The sequence below is a fragment of the Alexandromys fortis genome, unplaced genomic scaffold, assembly GCF_014885135.2.
Source record: "Alexandromys fortis isolate MF-2015 unplaced genomic scaffold, M_Fortis_MF-2015_v1.1 scaffold_2_1_26212458, whole genome shotgun sequence".
NCBI classification, from domain to species: domain Eukaryota; kingdom Metazoa; phylum Chordata; class Mammalia; order Rodentia; family Cricetidae; genus Alexandromys; species Alexandromys fortis.
Genome location: NW_026067930.1, coordinates 21,318,706 through 21,336,821, shown reverse-complemented (window position 1 = coordinate 21,336,821; position 18,116 = coordinate 21,318,706). Strand labels below are relative to the sequence as shown.

The following is an 18,116-nucleotide window of genomic DNA, read 5'->3' as shown; positions in this document are numbered from 1 at the left end:
CTGAGGATTCTTTTTAGCGATGAGGACATCGGGCCCCCTACTTCCTGTCTAGCCATGTCCTGGTCCACAGGGACGTGAGCAGACTGCAGTTCAGCTGCACACACCTGCCACCATGAAATTGTCTGCTCTCGCAGCTTTGCTTCCCGCCTTGTAGTCCGTATCCCCAGGATGGCGAACTGAAGTAACCCACTCTCCCCTCACATTGCTTCCCTCTGGCACTTGATCACAGAAAACAATGCAATACAGTTCTTCACCAAGAGCCCTGTGACACGCTGTTACCAGCACACAGTCTCACAGGTGCTGAGCACCTACTTGAAGTTAGTGATGTGGGTGCTGAATTCTAACTGCTGTAGTATTAAAGGACAGACTTGTTAGGATGATCCGTTTCCTGGCCTGTTGTCATTTTCCCAGACAGCATAATGACATTGTTTTCAAAAAATAAATGAGATAGTTAATACATATTTTTGGGGTGTGTATGTATATGTGTGCATGTGCCAAAGTAAATATATCCCAGTGACTGTTCATTGTAATGGTTTTCTACAAAAAAAAAAAGGTCATGTTCATTTCTTTCCTTGAATAGCAATCCTCTTAATCCTTTCCCATCTGAAAAACAGTTATTTTTTTTTCTATTCTGTGCAAAAGTTGTTAAGTAGAGATCATATACTAAAATGCAGTCAGCAGGCATGGCTTTCCCTACCTGTTTTATATCTCCCCACCCTGAAACAAATGTAGAAACCTGTGTTACCATTTTCTCATTTAGTTCATATGGTAGCAGTGGATAAACAGAAAGGTTTATTAGTGAATATTAAAATGACATTCATTTTCTGTAAAAGTGAGTCTGGATCAAATAACTTTCTTGGTACTTTCTGAAGGTGATACATGGATTTTTTTTATTTTATTTATGGATTTTTGTAAGCTAAGGGTCTACTTATGTAGCCTTGGTTGGCCTAGACCTCACTATGTTTTAGGCTACCCTTGAACTGGTGGTCAAGACTATCTGCCTTTTCAGAACTGTGAGCTACCATGGCCCATTAGAATTGACACATTATTAAGCACAGAAAAATCACCTTCAATGTTTTCTTTTTTGTATAGTTTTGAGGACATTTTCTTGATGTCCTAAGAGTCAGTAGAAATGACCAAGGAAGTCTCTTGGTGAGAGAATCTATTGAAGTTCTCTTACCCAGCCCTTCATTGCTTCAGACATTTTGTAGCAAAGCAAGGAAATATCTTTACCAAGTTCATTGAGTTAGAGAGGTTAATTTACAGGTAGATTTATTAACCCCTTGTACAGTTAATATTACTCTCTGAGTTAAATATTAAAAGAGGGAATAGAATGTGACAAAATGGTACCCTCTATGAGTGACAGTTATCTTAGGCAACACTAAATTTCCTCAGGCCGCCCCCCTCACCCCCTGCGCGCCAGGATGAGGAACTGGTTACATGCTGTCAGCCAGCCCTCACAGGAACATTAACTGGGCAAAAAGTGTATCAAGTGATTTCCAGCTTTGGCCCTGCCTCCAATCCTGATAGAGAGGAGTGGGTGATACTCCAGTTACATACCTTACTAACACCAAATCCCTAGCCAGGGGCTCTCCCTAAATATAAGAGCTTTATAGATTCTCACGTGCTGTCCAGAAAGCAGTGGACTGAAGAGATCACACAATTGTTCCTCAAGTTAGCACTGCTTCAGGAGGCCCTGGTGTGTTGTGATTTGTTCTTCTCTTTTGTGACTCAGTACCTACCTACAGGTTTCCAATCAGCACAGCAAGCATATCTAAGTGGGATTAGTATTATCTGAGAAATGCTTCTGCTTCTATGCCTGTTAGACCTCTTATTCTAATGTAGTTGTCATAGTGATGCACAAAAATTGGCAAGATAGCTCTCATTTTATTTTGTACTTTTCTTTCCCCATAAGTGTTCAGACTATATTCCGATGGACTCCAGTGATGTAATCCGATGTCCTCTGGTTTCCAGTTGGTTTTAGCAAATAAGAAGGGCCAGTAAGTTATGAAAGAAAGGGACTGTACAGTAACACTAGGCTGATGGGCTACTGACATCATATCATTGGTCTGCATGACTCATCCTCCCTTAACCTTCCCTCTTCTTGGCTGCCTTTCTTGATGACAGATGCTTCCTGTACCATCCTATAAAACCCTTTATATTACTTGCTTTTCTGTTATTGGAAAAAAAAAAACAGCATTACCAAGGCATCTTATAGAATAATTTATTTCGAATCATGGTTCCAGAGGATTAGAGTTAACGACGGTGGAGACAAAATGACAGTAAGTAACAAGCATGGAGGTTGAAGACAGATGCTGAGAAGGGAGTAGAGAAAGCAACCTCCATGTAAGTGATGCATTTTAACCTCAAACTCACTGCCAGTCCTCTAGCAAGGTTGGACCACCTAAAACTCCCCAAGCAGCACCACCAACTGGAAAGAAGTATTCAAATGACTGAGACAATGGAAGATATTTCTCATTAAAACATTCATAGTCTTCTAGATTTTTTCACTGTTTTTGTTAACATTGCCTTTGTAAATTAAGAATATCTGAACTGCATGCCTCGTTCTTCCCATTGGCAGCACAGATAGAAACACACCAGGATGAGCATTCTGACTAAAGAACATAGCAAGACTGACAGTATATTAGGAGGCAGAAATGCTTCAAAATGACACGTTTAATATGCAAAGAATAAGCATCTTTTTTTATATGAGCAATCCATACATCTCCTACAAATTTCCAAAAAATTCAGATTTAAGATTTTGAAGCTTTTTTTATCACATAAAGATATAATGAAATTTGTGGGAGGAGTTATGGATAGTTGCTTTTGTTGTCACTTTAAACAGCAATGTCTACATAATGATTATAAGTATTAATTTTAGCAATACTTTATTACTTTTGCTTATTAGTTTTTGAATGATACCTATCTCAGAAATTAATGCATGGATGAGGTTTAGCTTCTTCATAGAGGATTCACCTAGCAAGAATAAGTCACCAGGGGGATCCTAACACTCCAACAGGAACTTAATTAATATAATGTAAAGGCCTTTGTTCTCTGTCATCAGCATAAGCTAGAACAATGTCAACAAACACCAAATGAGTAATAGTTGTTGGCTGATGAAGATGCTTGCATAATTAATTGCTAATGTAGTTACCTACATTTGCTCTGTAGCTCTGAATGCACACAGGCCTTCTATAGTCACGTTATCTCCAGAAAATGTGAACCATGTTGCATTTTCTTATTACATAGATTAAACTGAAACCCAGAGGGAAATTATACAGTAAATATTCCTTGTAAGAAGAGTCTTTAACTTTGCTTGATTAGGTTATCACTCACCTGACTGAAATCATAGAAATCTCTTGATGCTCTGATTACAGCACTAATTAAGAACCAGCTGGGCAGGAGAAGCAAAGGGCTGTGAGAAGAGATTTGGATAACTCTTTAATAATGAACTCAACGAACTCTATCCTTAGTGGGTTCAGATCACAGAACAGAGTGGAGGAAGGTATTCTAAAGAAAAGCTGCTTTTCCATTCTTTAAGATATTGCATATTCATACTTTATACAAAACTTTCCATTAATCCCTGTTTGAAGTTTTTAAGGAAAGAAAAATGTTACCAGTGTGTATGCATGTGTGTGTGTGTGTGTTTTATAAGAAAGGGAATTGGGAACTGATCCAACATCTTATTGATAACATGTAATATAACAGGGGCTTTAAGAAAAAGATAACAAGCCGGGCGGCGGTGGTGCACACCTTTAATCCCAGCACTCGGGAGGCAGAGACAGGTGGATCTCTGTGAGTTCCAGGCCAGCCTGATCAACAAGAGCTAGTTCCAGGACAGGCTCCAAAGCCACAGAGAAACCCTGTCTCGAAAAACCAAAAGAAAGAAAGAAAGAAAGATAACAGTAAGCAGAGAGGATAAGATTGGCAGGGTGAACTCAATTTTGCTGAGGCTCTACATAGAAATAAATAAGGACAAAAGTAATTAGGAAGAAATGATATTACCTATACAATCCTAAATATGTACAACTTCCAGCAATCCTCTTTTAAAGTCACGGAGACAAAGGAGATGGGTCAGTGGATAAACTCTTTACCATACAAATATAAGAATCAGAGTTTAGAACCCTAGCATCTACATTAAATTAAATGAGGTTGCATATATTTGTAACCCAGTGCTGGGGAGTAGAAACAGGTAGATTCTCAGGACTGGCCATCCAGTCTACCCAAGACAATAAGATCTATGTTCAGTGAGATTGTCTCAAAAAATACATGAGCAACAGTAGAAGATACTCATAGCTGATCTCTGACCTCCACATACACAGCAGAGTGTACCCACCCTCTCAAGTTCATGCATGTGCATATCCACACACATAAATTAATATCATACTAGATTTAAGTTTTTCTTAATTATCTAGTTTATAAGAAAAGACAAGTTCTCTAAAATCTAGAAGACATATTTTTTCTAAAGTAAATTTTGGAAGGGACTTCCACTCTCTGTTACTATTCCCATCATTATTCTAGATCTATACCTCAGATCATCTAAGGGTCTCATTTTTCATTCGTTAGTCAAGAGGGAGTAATATTTACAAATATTGTCTAGTCAATCTAATGACTCATATGCATGAAAGTATCACTTTATACATCTCAAAATATTGCTGTTTTCAAATGCCATCTGCTAGCTTGTAATCAATAGTTGTATTAATTATGTTGGAATATATGATAAAAATGTTGGCTATGAAGTACACGTTATAAGATTTGTAATTGTAGAGTGACGTAAAAGTGTCACTTTCTTGTCGTGGTTTGAGTAAGAATGGCTCCCCTAGGCTCATATATTTGAATGCTTAGTCACCATGGAGTCACCTTATTTGAAAGGATTAAAAGGATTAGGAGGTATGGCCTTGTTGGAGGAAGTATGTCACTGTAAGTGTGCTTTAATGTTTCAAAAGCTCATGCCAAGCCCAAGTCTCTCCCCTGACCACACACCTACAAATCAGAATTTAGTTCTCAGCTACTAGTCCAGTGCTATGCCTGTATGATGGCATGATTCCTTCCGTGATCATAATGGACTAAACCTCTGAATCTGCAAGCAAGCCTGCAATTAAATGCTTTCTCTTATCAGTGTTCCCTTGATCATAATGTCTCTTCACAGCACTAGAACACTAAGACAGACATCATCTGGAAAATTATGTGCTTATATGTTCACCGCTACATTTTTACTTGCAGGTCTATGGAATATTTTCATTCTTCCAACCACCAACCACCAAACACAATGTACAGCTTTAAATAAGGCTGAGAATGTGAATTAGCAAGAGACCTCATTCAACCCTATTGATGATATGCCAGGACTTCACACTAAGACATTAACACTACAAAGAGTTCTATTGAATCAAAACCTGTGGAGCTTTTCCATGAACCCTTCCAACTTTAGAAAACCCATTGAGATAAATAAAAATAATTGTCTTTCTGGGTCTGGGTTCCTTCACTCAAAATGATGCTTTCTAGCTCCATCCTTTTGCCTGCAAATTTCAAGATGTCATTAATTTTTTTATACTGTGTAGTACTCCATTGTGTAAATGTACCACATTTTCCTTATCCATTCTTCAGTCGACGGGCATTTAGGTTGTTTCCAGATTCTGGCTATGACAAACAATGCTGCTATAAACATAGTTGAGCACATGTCCTTGTGGTACGATTTAGCATCCTTTGGGTATATACTCAAAAGTGGTATTACTGGGTCTTGAGGAAGGTTGTTTTCTAATTTTCTGAGAAATTGCCATACTGATATCTAAAGGGACTATATCAGCTTGCACTCTTGCCAGCAATGCAGGAGTGTTCCCTTTACCCCACAACCTCTCCAGCATAAGTTGTCGTCATTGTTTTTGATCTTGGCCATTCTTACAGGTGTAAGATGGAATCTCAGTCCAAATTGATCAAAGACATCAACATAAAGCCAGCCACACTGAACCTCATAGAAGAGAAGGTGGGAAATACACTTAAATGCATTGGAATGGGAGACTGCTTCCTAAATATAACCTCAATAGCACAGACACTGAGAGAAACAATTAATAAATGGGACCTCCTGAAACTGAAAAGTTTCTGTAAAGCAAAGGACACCGGTCAAAAAGACAAAACAGCAACCTCAAGAATGGGAAAAGATCTTCACAAACCCCACATCAAACAGAGGTCCGATCTCCAAAATATACAAAGAACTCAAGAAATTGGTCAAAAGAACAAATAATCCAATTAAAAAAAATGGAGTAAAGACCTAAATGGAAAAATCTCAACAGAGGAATCTAAAATGACTGAAAGACACTTAAGGAAATGTTCAACATCCTTAGTCATCAGAGAAAAGCAAATCAAATTGTGAGAATTTTAGACCAGTGACTGTGCCAACTTCTGAGGAACCAGATTATAAGCAGGCCAGGGTAGGGTTGATCCCCAGGAGTTTTAGCAACAAGCCTGATTGAGTGGTGTTGGTGGAAGGGATCAAATGACACAGGTGGAGAGGCTGCTGTGGCAGGAACCATTGACCTGAGAGGAGAAATGAGGAGGGGATCTGGTCGGCCTTCCTGGGGAGATGCTTATAAAGGTGAAGCAGAATTTGGCAAACTAAAGCTATGTGAGACAGAGGAAATAGAGTGTTGAAAGACTCAGGTGTGGAACAGAAAAAGTATTTATAGGGAAATTAAAATCTACTAAGTCTGAAGTCTTACTCCCTAGAATCACCTGAGGACAAAAAAACAGACTTGGGGATAAAGATATGGGGCAGGTGTCAAATGGACACTGAGTTGGGAGGCATTGATCTAAAAGTGCGAATTAGTAGATAATGATCCAGCCTAATTCTACTAAAAATCTACCTAAGACAAAATCAACAACAAAACACACTGAGATCGTTCTTCCAAAGGGACACTCTGCACAGAAGGAACTGAGGATTATGGCGGTTCAGAGGGTGACTAGGAAGAAACGTCAAAACAGAGGGAATGGAGTTTATGAGCTTAGAGGCAGAATTTTCAAAGTTTGCTGAGAGAATGGATGAGCAGAGTGGGCGTAAGAGATAGGAATGCCTTAAGAAGATTTTCAGGTTCCCGGTTTAGGAGACTTCTTCATGGTGGTACTAGTTACTAGGAAAAATGAGAGCAGGACTACAGCAGCTTGCTTTAGCATGTGAACATAGTTGAGGCTAGGTGGAGAATGTTGGGTTGAAGATAGCTGTCCATTCTCTGCATGGTGATTACTCAGTAAAAGCAGGATGCTATAACCTTGATCTCAGGGCCGAAGGCAGGTATGGAGACAGAGTTCGAGGAGTCATCAGATTATAATTGCAACCAGTTACTAAAATGGTGAATGGCTAACAAGACAGATAACCTAGGAGAAACCCTAAGGGCATCATAGGTGTGACAAATAGTAAAAAATAATAATAATAATAATGGCCCGGGTCTCAGTGAACACTCATTATAAAGCAAAGCTCCATCCTCACACTTCATGAAGTGGAGGATGCTATGGCAGATCACTGAAGACAAATAACAGTAAATGCTGGAGTGACTTGGAGAGGCAGGAGAGGTGGTCTCCAGTGCTACACTATCTAGACAGCTTCACAGGAAGCATAGCCAGCTCTCAGTGTTGTGAGGTTCCTCTTGACTCCCCATGATGACCCTACAGAACTGTTCCCCAATGGGTCTGACTGTGGAAATGTGTGTACTCTGTTATCTTCTGCTCCCTTCAAAATTGTGCCTCCTAATGAGCACAGTTTGGCTTTCATCACTTCTAGGAATTAGCTCTTCAGTTAGCCATTTGGAGGTCACAGAATTTCCCAGGTTGCAGTCTAATGGGGCCTGGAGGCTAGGGATTGCAGAATTCTCCTGTCAGTGGACATGATAAAGGCTATGCTTGGTCAGTAGCCACTGGTAGAAAAAATTGGGACTGTAATGCAAACAGAACATTTATGAGAGCCTCTTCTCACAGCACCTAATAGAGCTCCTGAGAGCTAGAACTCCTTCCAGACAGGCATTCTTCCCGACTTCCCACCATTGCCACCACATTAACAATCAAGATTCAATGTCATTGTCAAAGGGCACAAGCTGTAGTCACATCATGAAAGCTGTTTTTCAGTTGGTCTTCTCTTGGGGTTAAGGAAAATGAAATAGAGATGCCTTGCATAATTGATTACATACAGCATGCTGGACATAGATACAGAGTTCTACATTTACGAATAGCACCACATGAGAGCCCATGTCTGGTGTATATCAGATGGGAGCCTATGGTCAGATATCTGTTTTTGCTTTGCTTATTTGTCTCATTATTTTCTAGAAGAGGTGAAAATGGAGGTCATTATCAATGTTGGTGACACATTCTTGACATGTTTTTGAGCACAGTGTAAACATTGCTGAAGTTCTTATAAAAATAACAAAAGATTTTACATTGACCAAAACTGTATATATAAATCTACACTTCAAGAAATTTTGCCACTGGTATATTCTAATCTTTTACATGAATTGTAAATAAATATTTGAAATTTAAACATACCTTCATCTGAATGTAATTTTAGTTTCCCACCAGTTCCCAAGAGAAATAAGAAAAGATAACATTTTCCAAATGAAAAACAATGAATTCACAATATATTTTCCCTTCAGGAGTAAGAGATTTTCTAAAATATTTTTGAGATTATGGTTACATCATGTCCCCTTCCTTTCTTCCTTCTCAACCCTCCCCATTTACACTACCCCCTCAGACCTGTTCTTCACTGCCTGTAGCTCTTTGTGTAGAGTTCAGGCCTCATGAGCTTTTTCTCCTCCATATTAGCATGTCTATTGGCATCCTTCTTCTTAAGTTCCTGTTTATGGAACCATGTTGGTGAGATTTTTTATGGATGTAGCTTCACTAACATTTGTGGGAGGCACAACCTCACAGCAAACTCCCTGCCACTCTGATTCAGATTTTTTTCTTTTCTTTTTTTTCCACAATGACATTACCTGCTTTTTTTCCTTCAAATTCATGATTAAATTGTTATTCACATTTTATATTCATATATGCATGATGAAGGGGTTCTGCATCCTTTTAAAAAGCACCTCTTTATGATCTGAACTGCTCAAGAGAAACGCCCAAGGAATCAGGGGAGGAACAATTGTCAACTCTCATAGTGCAATTTGCATAATTCTTTAGTAATCATTCTCTTTAATCTTATTGGTAAATAAGCGCCCACAAGGGTGTGGGAGGATATATCTTAGTCTATTCGGGCTGCTATAGTGAAATATCATGAACTGGGAGGTTTACATGGAGAACGTATTAATTTCTCATAGCCATGGTGGTTGGGAAGTCCAGGACCAAGCTATAACCAAGTCTAAGGGTGAAGACTTCCCAAAGGGCTTGCCCCCTAAGCCATCATCAGCATGGGATTTGAGATTTTAGCATGTAAGTTTGGACTACAAGGGGAAAGAGGGCCAAATATTCATATTGGCAGGTTGGGAGGCATATGCTTGACACCTTTGATGATAGGTCAATAAGGTCATTTAATACTTAAGAATTATTTCTTACTTCATATCCTAAAGATAATGTTGCAAAGTCTCAAAGCTAAAAGTTAATAAGAAAATGATTTCCCATTTAAAATGTAGTTTAAGCCAAATTATCAGTGTAGTGGAGATATAATAAAAAAGTTTTCAAACACAGATCTTCTGAAGTTTACCACCCACATTCACACACACTGACACAGGAGTGACACCGAATAAGCAAGAGGAAGTCAAGAGACATAGAAGCTGTCAAACAGGAGGTAAATGATAGGGATCTTCACAGTTACAGAGAGATAAGATGCCAGGAGTATTGCTATGCATAGGCATGCACAAATCGGGGGAGGATGACAGTCTATGATCAAACAAAGCAAGGATGTCATATGCACACTTTGTAATTCAGATCAAGTCCAAAATACAAGGTGCCAGTGTTGGGGTAGGAAAAGACAATTCGTGCCCCGCTAAGAGGTTACAGAGACAGAGTTCTGATGACAAGGCAGCTGTTTGTAGATGACATAAAGGTGCAGCACAATGAGCCTGAGGGGGCCACCTCTTCCTGTACTTCAAGCGCAAGCCCTGCTTCTGACATATTTTACATGGATATGACTAAACAGGAGGATGTTAGTAGAACACAGGAGATATATTAGGGGAAAAAAGAATAGGTGGGATGAGGGAAGGATAGTAGGACCAAAGAGATAGAGGGAATGATAACTAACACTAAGAATGTTCGAAAAGCAACATGGAAGTGTGTGTGTGTACACATGTGCATGTATGTGTACTTATGTGTGTGCATGTGTGAGTGTGTTTGTGTTTATATGGAAGAATTTAATTGAAGTTACCATAAATAAGAAATAATTCTTTCAGAAACAGATGGTCAAATACAAAGCCCAGTCATAGGTATCCCAGAAACTCCACACACACCCCCAAAATACAGACTTATTTAGTATTGTGTGACAGATATTTCCTAGGGAGATGTGGCACACACACACTCACACACACACACACACACACACACACACAGACTGAAAATATTACAAAAAGTATCATTACTCTGTCATTCAGGTTGTCATTGACATATTTTAGACAGGAAACTCACATAATCAGATTTGAATTCTAAATTATGTCGTGGACTCCAGGATGGGGACTAGATTAGAAAGATGTATGATTAGAAAGCATGAAATGATATAGGAGGCTATGGTAGTAAAGTACTGACATTATAATTAATCTCCTGAATTTCTGGTAGTGAATAGAGGAATGCACGAAGAGGAGAGGGCCAAATACATCCCTAGAAAGCCAAGGAGAACTGATGTAAACGCAGAGAGGTAAGGTGAGAGAGAATGAGAACTCTGATCTCTATATGATTGTGTTCATGGCAGTTTACTGCACAAATACAAACACAGGCTGACAAAGATAAGATTGTGGAACTCAGTTATTGTGGAAAAGGAAGACATTCCCTTCAGACATGGCAATTGCAGATAGAGATGTCTTGTAGGCAGCAGAATGTGTGGTTTGTCATTTTGGAGGGAGAGAAGTGTGTATTTTAGGCACTCTAAGCAGAAAGGAGGTCACCTATAAAGAAAGAATAAAACAGGGAGAACAATGTGGAGTGATAGTGCAGCATCTCATAGGCAAACTCTTGGTGTAAACACCGAATAACTGAAGCTTTGGGAGGGTCACAGTGGAGATTGCATAATCCCATTTCCTTCAAATATACAAATAAAGTCAAACAAAAGTCCTCTCCTGTGGAAAAATCTCAAGTGTTTTTCTCCTAAAAAGGGCAGAATGACAGCTTCATGGCAGTATAGAACAGCCGTTGGAATTTCAGAAACTACTGCAATTATTCTCCAGCTTAAAAGCCAGTGTCCCAAATTTTATGGTTAACATCGGAACTCGGTGCTGAATGACATTATCTAAATTGGGAAACAGGGAGTGTAAAGAGAATGACAGAGTGGTAGAGATGTCAGGCAGGCATACAGGTATCCGACATACAGGTCCTGATACCTCCAATGGCTGTTCTTTCATGTATCATGAAACTTTTGGCAAATGAAAGGAGTGAAAAACAGTTGCACAGAATTATAAAATCCTGCTTGGAGTTCTTTGGTAGTTTTATGCATTCAATGAGTGTCACAAATTAAGCCTCACTTTACAGACTATAATTATATTTTACAATTATATGTTTCTACAACCTGAATTAATTCAGTCTCTTATTTGTGAATTTGAATGAATGTGTTTATGTGTAGGCCCAGTCATCCCATTGTCCCCACTAAGCAAAATTCTCATTCTCCCCAGCAGCTCCTCTACAGACTTCACCTCTTCCATTTTCTTCTTATTTGGTGCTCTGCAATTCCAAGGTTGCCTCCAGCTAAGACTGTTCAGGGGAGATAAAGAAACCAATAAACAAGACAAGAAAAACGAAGTGACCAGTAAATCCACATGGTAGCAAATAATTGAAGATTTTATTAAAAATCCGTTTGTGTGAAGTGAATCCCTTTAAAATAAAAAAGTTCTTCTGTGTTTTCTAATCTGAAACTTTAGAAAGATCAATTTCCAGTAGATGAGGCAGTGTTAGTTCTTCCTGTTTATAACTCTCTTCAGTGTAGTTATGCTGTTTGTACTGGGGAAAAAAAGCAGTATTTGAACAATTTCAACTTTCATATGATTTAAACATCAGACTCATATGAAATTTTTCTTTCAAAGTAGCTATTAAAGCATATTTTAAATGTCTTATTATTTATTAGCTTATCTGGACAATCTTATAAATATTTCATAAGCACACAATGAAAATGCTCAAAATGTCAGAATCTATTAGAAATTGTAATAATGCATGATTATATTTATTCAATAATATTCACTTGAGTGGATTGGCGAATCAATATTCTACACTTAATTACCTCCATTTGGATCCATCTTACATAGTATTATACAGAAAGCAAATTACATCCTGTTGTATGCCTACTGCCAATGTCAATAACAGGAAACCAGGACTCTTACAAAGCTACTTTTTTTGTCATCTTTCATGTTCAAAGTGAATTCTGCCATTGCTATTAATTTCTCCTAACACTACAAATCAGAAAAAAATCAACTAAAACTGAGTGACTTGCCTTGTGTGTTATCAACCCCAGAGTATCAAGAAGGCAAAGTCATTGTCTTGTTCATCATTTTACTTTCTGAACCTTGAATACTGTTGAGTAGACATCATGCTTGCTAAATTGAGTAATCCATAGCTTCCTGTAAAATTTGCCTTGGTGACAACTTAGCAGAAAGAATCCTAACCTGGGATTTGTGGCCCTTTGAGCAAAAGTACTCCAAACACCTTTTGTTCCATCGTGGGAAACCTTGCTGTGGAAAATGAGAATAAAATTACATGTCCTGTGTTCTCTGTAAATACTAAGTGGAGCCTATTAGAAAAACTCTTTGCATATACTCATAGGAAAACTCACACAAGGAGAAGCAGTAGCTGTAAATAATCAGACCTCTGTGTTGACCTCAGCACTCCATGTATCTCTGTTTTTCTGGGGTTTTTAATCATTTGCATCAATAACGACAGCTGAGACATGAAACACCCTAGCACTTCTGCTTAGTTTTGGATTTACACACCCTGAAATCACAGTCTGAAGGTTCAGCTCCATCTGAAGCCTGGCTTTGGGGAAAACTTATGATCATCTTAGTTTTCTCATTCAGTGAAGATGCTTTCTCAGCCCTCTGTCATCTACTAGGGCAGCATCAAAATCAGAGTATTTTATCCCTTAGTAAAAATCCAATTTTCTAATAAGGGCTCAGTGTGGGAGCCTTCATTTCACATTGGGAATGGTTATTTTTATTACCCATTTGCAGAAATTAATTTAGTTTATCATTGGGAAACTGAGGCAGTCGCTGTTCATAATTAACATTGATCACTCTTCATTATATCATATATAATTGTGATGATCCACTCATATATTATGGCTCACTTTTGAATAAATAGTATCATACCATGAAGATACTGAGTCTTTAAAGTAAGTACATAATTTATAGCTTCCCTTGCACTTGGTGATTTATCATGAATGAAACATGGTTTTTAAAATACTGTTGAAATAATTTATTTGTTTGCTAGCCTGTGTATTTGTCGGTTTGGTTAATAATTTCATCTCCCTGTTTATCAGTTGGTTGGAAAACTACTCCTGAACCTTTGGAAAGTGAAGTATTGCCTTCTCGTTTCTCTCCCTTATGCCTGCAGGCTACACTGTAATTCTCGCCCGTCCTACTTTGCTCTGGACATATTTTTTTAAGTGTCAGAAGGTTCTGCATATTTCCACAGCAGTATATATCTGGAGTGTAGAGATTATTCAAGGCTGCTAAGATAGAGCAATGATGAGGAGGATGAAGTGACAGGAGAAACAGAGAGGTCCAATCCAGTGGAAGCACATGTCTCCAGTGCCTCCTTCCATATGGAAAGTCATCGCTTTGTATGCTTTAAGTGTTCACAACAATCAGTCATTGTTTTTTAATCCTATACAATTTCTTTGTTGCTGGCTTGACCATCCCAAGAACAAAAAGCTAAATTAGTGCCACAGCCCATAAGTGACCTGAAGGACATTTATTCCTCTTCATTTTCATGTTCTACCAAGCTGGCCTCCAAAAGTGATTTACTCATGTTTGTCTCTCTCATCCCCTGCAGAACAACAATCTATTCTATAAAGACCCACCTTCATTCGGTGTCTTATATCAAGAAAAATGGAAATGAGGCAGCCTTGGATTCATAACCCAGCTCTGGCTCTTGCCAGATTTGTGTTAAGATTATTATAGGAAGCTCATGATATTTATCAAAAAGTGATAATGCATAAGAAATACAAAAGTCTCTGCTTTCTTTGGGGGTGTTTGTTTGTTCTTTAGTAGATTGTGATGAATACAGACAGAATACCTCTGCTTTTAATGTCATTGTGACAGAAAAGGAGGTATGTATAAAATTCAGCTTCTCTAGCATGGTTCATTCCATTAATGAATGAACTATGACGGCCTTCCATCTCTTGTGGTCCAATCAGACATGTGTGCTGTGTTCTCCTCAGGGGAGAAGAGCTCTGTCTACACATTTTGTTGCATCCTTTCTGGCTAACTGAACAACTCAGCAGGAGGCCTGGCTGCTAAGCAGACATGAAATCACCCCTGAGATCATGCCATGGTTTGGGAGGCAACAGGATTTCCTGGATTGAAAACTGAAACAGATTCTTGCTCTTTCTGAGAGCTGATCTTTCCGCCACCTGAGTCCAGGGATTATTTAGTAAGTGACCTTGGGGAAACCACTTTCCTCCTCTTCTTTCTATTAAAGGAAAATAATTGATCTTGTGGTCATACCTCACAAAGAAGTAATGAAGAAGAGTAGAATACGATTAAAGCACTTTCAAAAGAGAACTCTACAGAGCACACAATTAGTTCATTCATCTCTAATTAAGTCTGCATAGTGCAGAGGTATCTATATTAGAAGTTAATATTCAAAAACTAAACCTTATTTTTCCCTCTCTATGAAGAGTAAAGAATTCAGCTATACTCCAGCTCATATCAGTAGAGATGGTGACTTAGAAAATCCCACTGGATTATGTTATTGGAGGAATGATCCATATGGTGGTCTTAACTGGAGAAATAATTAAAAGTGATCAGACAGTCAGAGACTTCACAAAGAAAGACTGATTTTGAATAATAAATAACGAGGCCTGGTCAGAGGTGGTTATAGGTGATATTTAGGTCGTAAACCAATTTTGGATGTAGACATGTGGTTAAGGTAAAATCAAACACTAAATCAAACACTAAAATCTCTGAGAATCCATATTGTCAAGATTCCATATTCCTTTCCACGTCTACAAATCTCAGCTAAACAAAAGATGACTAGAAATGGACCTTGAGCAGCTGAGAGAAAGAAATGTGGACTGTGGGTCCACTGGATCCATCCACTGGTCTCTCCAGGGTACCAGGGGACTTTCAGCTCTTATCACCCAGCTCCAGCTGATGCAGACTGCCTGCAGTACAGTAAAGGGATTTATCTACACAAAGTATCTTTACAAGGTTTTAGTGCATTTCAGATTTGCATGAGAGCAGCATGGGGAATACTGTAGAAGTACACGATGTTCAGTTAGTTGAAACATGGGGGCCTATGTGCAATTCTTTCTGACTAGATAGATCCACTGCCTGGGTCAAGATTCTGCTCTGGCCGCTCTCTACCCTCTTCCACTAAAGAAGCACTCGTTAGGCCACAAGGACAGTGGTACCCTTGCATGTATGAGCTATAGGTACCACTTAGCTCCTCACTTGCCACACAAACTCTTGAATCAACTGTTGGTGATTTTAAAAGACTGGGTTCATTAAAATTTAAGAATTTCCTTTTTTTTAAATTTTCTATTGGTGCTATATCTGCCCTGTACCCCCAGCCTTTGCTTCACTAGGACAGAAGCAATGAGGAAACGGTGTGTATTTAGTCATCTCCTACTTGTTTTGGGTCAGGGTATTTCTATGGGGCAATGGTTCAAGGATGAAGACTCCCCTTCTAAAAGAGCTATTCCTCCCTTTCTGTACTCTCCTTCATTCCTCATTGGTTGCTTTTTCAAACAGATTCTTTTTAAACTTTCCATCTTTCACCACCCCTGGTAATTCCTGCGAAGGAATGAGAAGCCACCATGTCACTCGTGGTGATCTGTAAAGTCACCACCTTGTTTCTTATTCTCCCCCAAGACATTTCAGAAAAGCTGAGGACCAACATTTATGCAATTATTGTTGAGTTTACTTTGTTCTTTTTGTTTTATCTTGATTCTTTATCTACTGTTATATTAGAATAACCCAGGTACTTTATAAGGAGGGGTGCACATTTATGGAAGCATGGACTTTCTGTATTGAACTAATGTGTTTTGTGATGGTCTTGTCCTGCTTCACTTTATGGAAGGAAGCAGGAAGTAGCAGATGTGTGCAGAAACATCCAAACACACACACAAAAAAACTTGCTTTATGACGGTCTACTAAGGCTGCCACTCCAGTCCTTTGGGAGTGAGAGCTCACTTAATAGTGAGGGGAAAAGTTAACCCATTCTTGAATGTTCCTGCTGAATGATGCAGACATTTTTCACTGGGCCCACCTCCCAACTGTTCCATTAAAGGATTCAGCCATGTCATTGGGTTGGTGGGAGCAAATCATATTCAAACCAACACATTCTATGTTTTTCAGAAGTTGATAAAACTTTTTGTCCTGTACAACTTATGATCTAGTAAATGACTCCAAACTTTCTTTGTCACCTTTTATGAGTTACTTAATGGTTGGTTGATATACTCATTACAAATTCTTTGGACAAAGCACTCAAGAAGACATTATGCCAATGTGTTAGGGAGATAATGCCATGGTGAGTAAATATCATCTCTTTCTATTATACAGGAAGTCTATAATCAGGTAGGAAAACACACATTATCTACTGCACAAAATGGAAGTGAGTACTTTAATGGCTATATAATCTAACTCATACGGAGATTCAGAAATAATGACTGTTCGTTCTTACTTGAAATATTCAAAAGGGCTTTGCATAGAAGACAGAATTAAGGATGAATTCTTGAAATATGAGCCAAGATAAGCTTATATTGTGTTTCAAATGTGAATAAGCAATATAGAAATAATGAAGAAAACAAGTTGGGGCCTAGGAAGTGAAGGCAGTCATACAGGGCCAAGTACCTATATGTAGCTCCAGGAAAAGATACTTTTGTGCATTAAAGAAGTGAATGAATTGGAAAATCTTAGACTGGCAGTAAAGAAATATCACAATGAGTTTGGAGTTTCTATAAATGGCAACTTTCCAGGAGACTGGTGGTTTAACATACAGAGCAAAAAATTGCTGCTTCAGAGTATCAATATGACAGTCATTTCTTCAGAAATTCAAAGAGTAAGCTATGAGAGACAGGAACAGGGAAAAAAATGAAAATATTTAAGAAACATCACTATATGTGTGTTAATTTAGTAAGCAGCTGAGGAAGGTCCAGTGTGTCCAGGTGTTTTTCCAGCTAGGATGTCTGGGAGAGCCATGTGCTTGAGCAAAGAGATATCACAAGTCATTCAACTATAACAAATTGAACTCCTTCATGTATTCCTGCCCAATGCTGGATGTGTTAGCTAAATCAGGCCTGAAAGTTCCAAGGCTATCCATCTTCATCTTGACGCCAAGATAATGATATCAGAACCCAGGTAATTTCATCTTGTTCTTAACTGGTGCTGTGGATTTTACTTTCAAATTTTCAATTACCAGTGGATGAATCCAATCACAGATGTAAAGTATTTCCTACCAGATTTTCCTGCATGAGCATTTGCTGAATGGATGCATTTAAGTTAAGCAAGATGATATGGGTTACAGGAGTTTTACTGATGGAGTAAAGAATGCAGCAGAGGGTGACAATACCTTCCTTGTCTTATATTTGCACCATCTTCATTAGATGCCTGGGCCATATACCTGAGCCCATATATTTAAAGTTTCTTTAAATGGCCACTTTCAAGAAGACTGGCCGGTGATTTAGCAAGCAGTAAGGAGTCACTGATTCAAAGTATCAACTTTGTTTCTTGTTACAGTGAGTTAATCAACAATATCTTCTTTAAGATCATTCATTCTCTTTGCTTCCT

General features: G+C 38.6%; 1 protein-coding gene across 1 annotated transcript in view; it reads left to right on the top strand.

Moving 5' to 3' along the window:
- The window catches only part of Nkain3 (sodium/potassium transporting ATPase interacting 3), a 613,960-nt gene that overhangs the window by 366,106 nt on the left and 229,738 nt on the right, over positions 1-18,116 (top strand). The window lies entirely within an intron of this gene.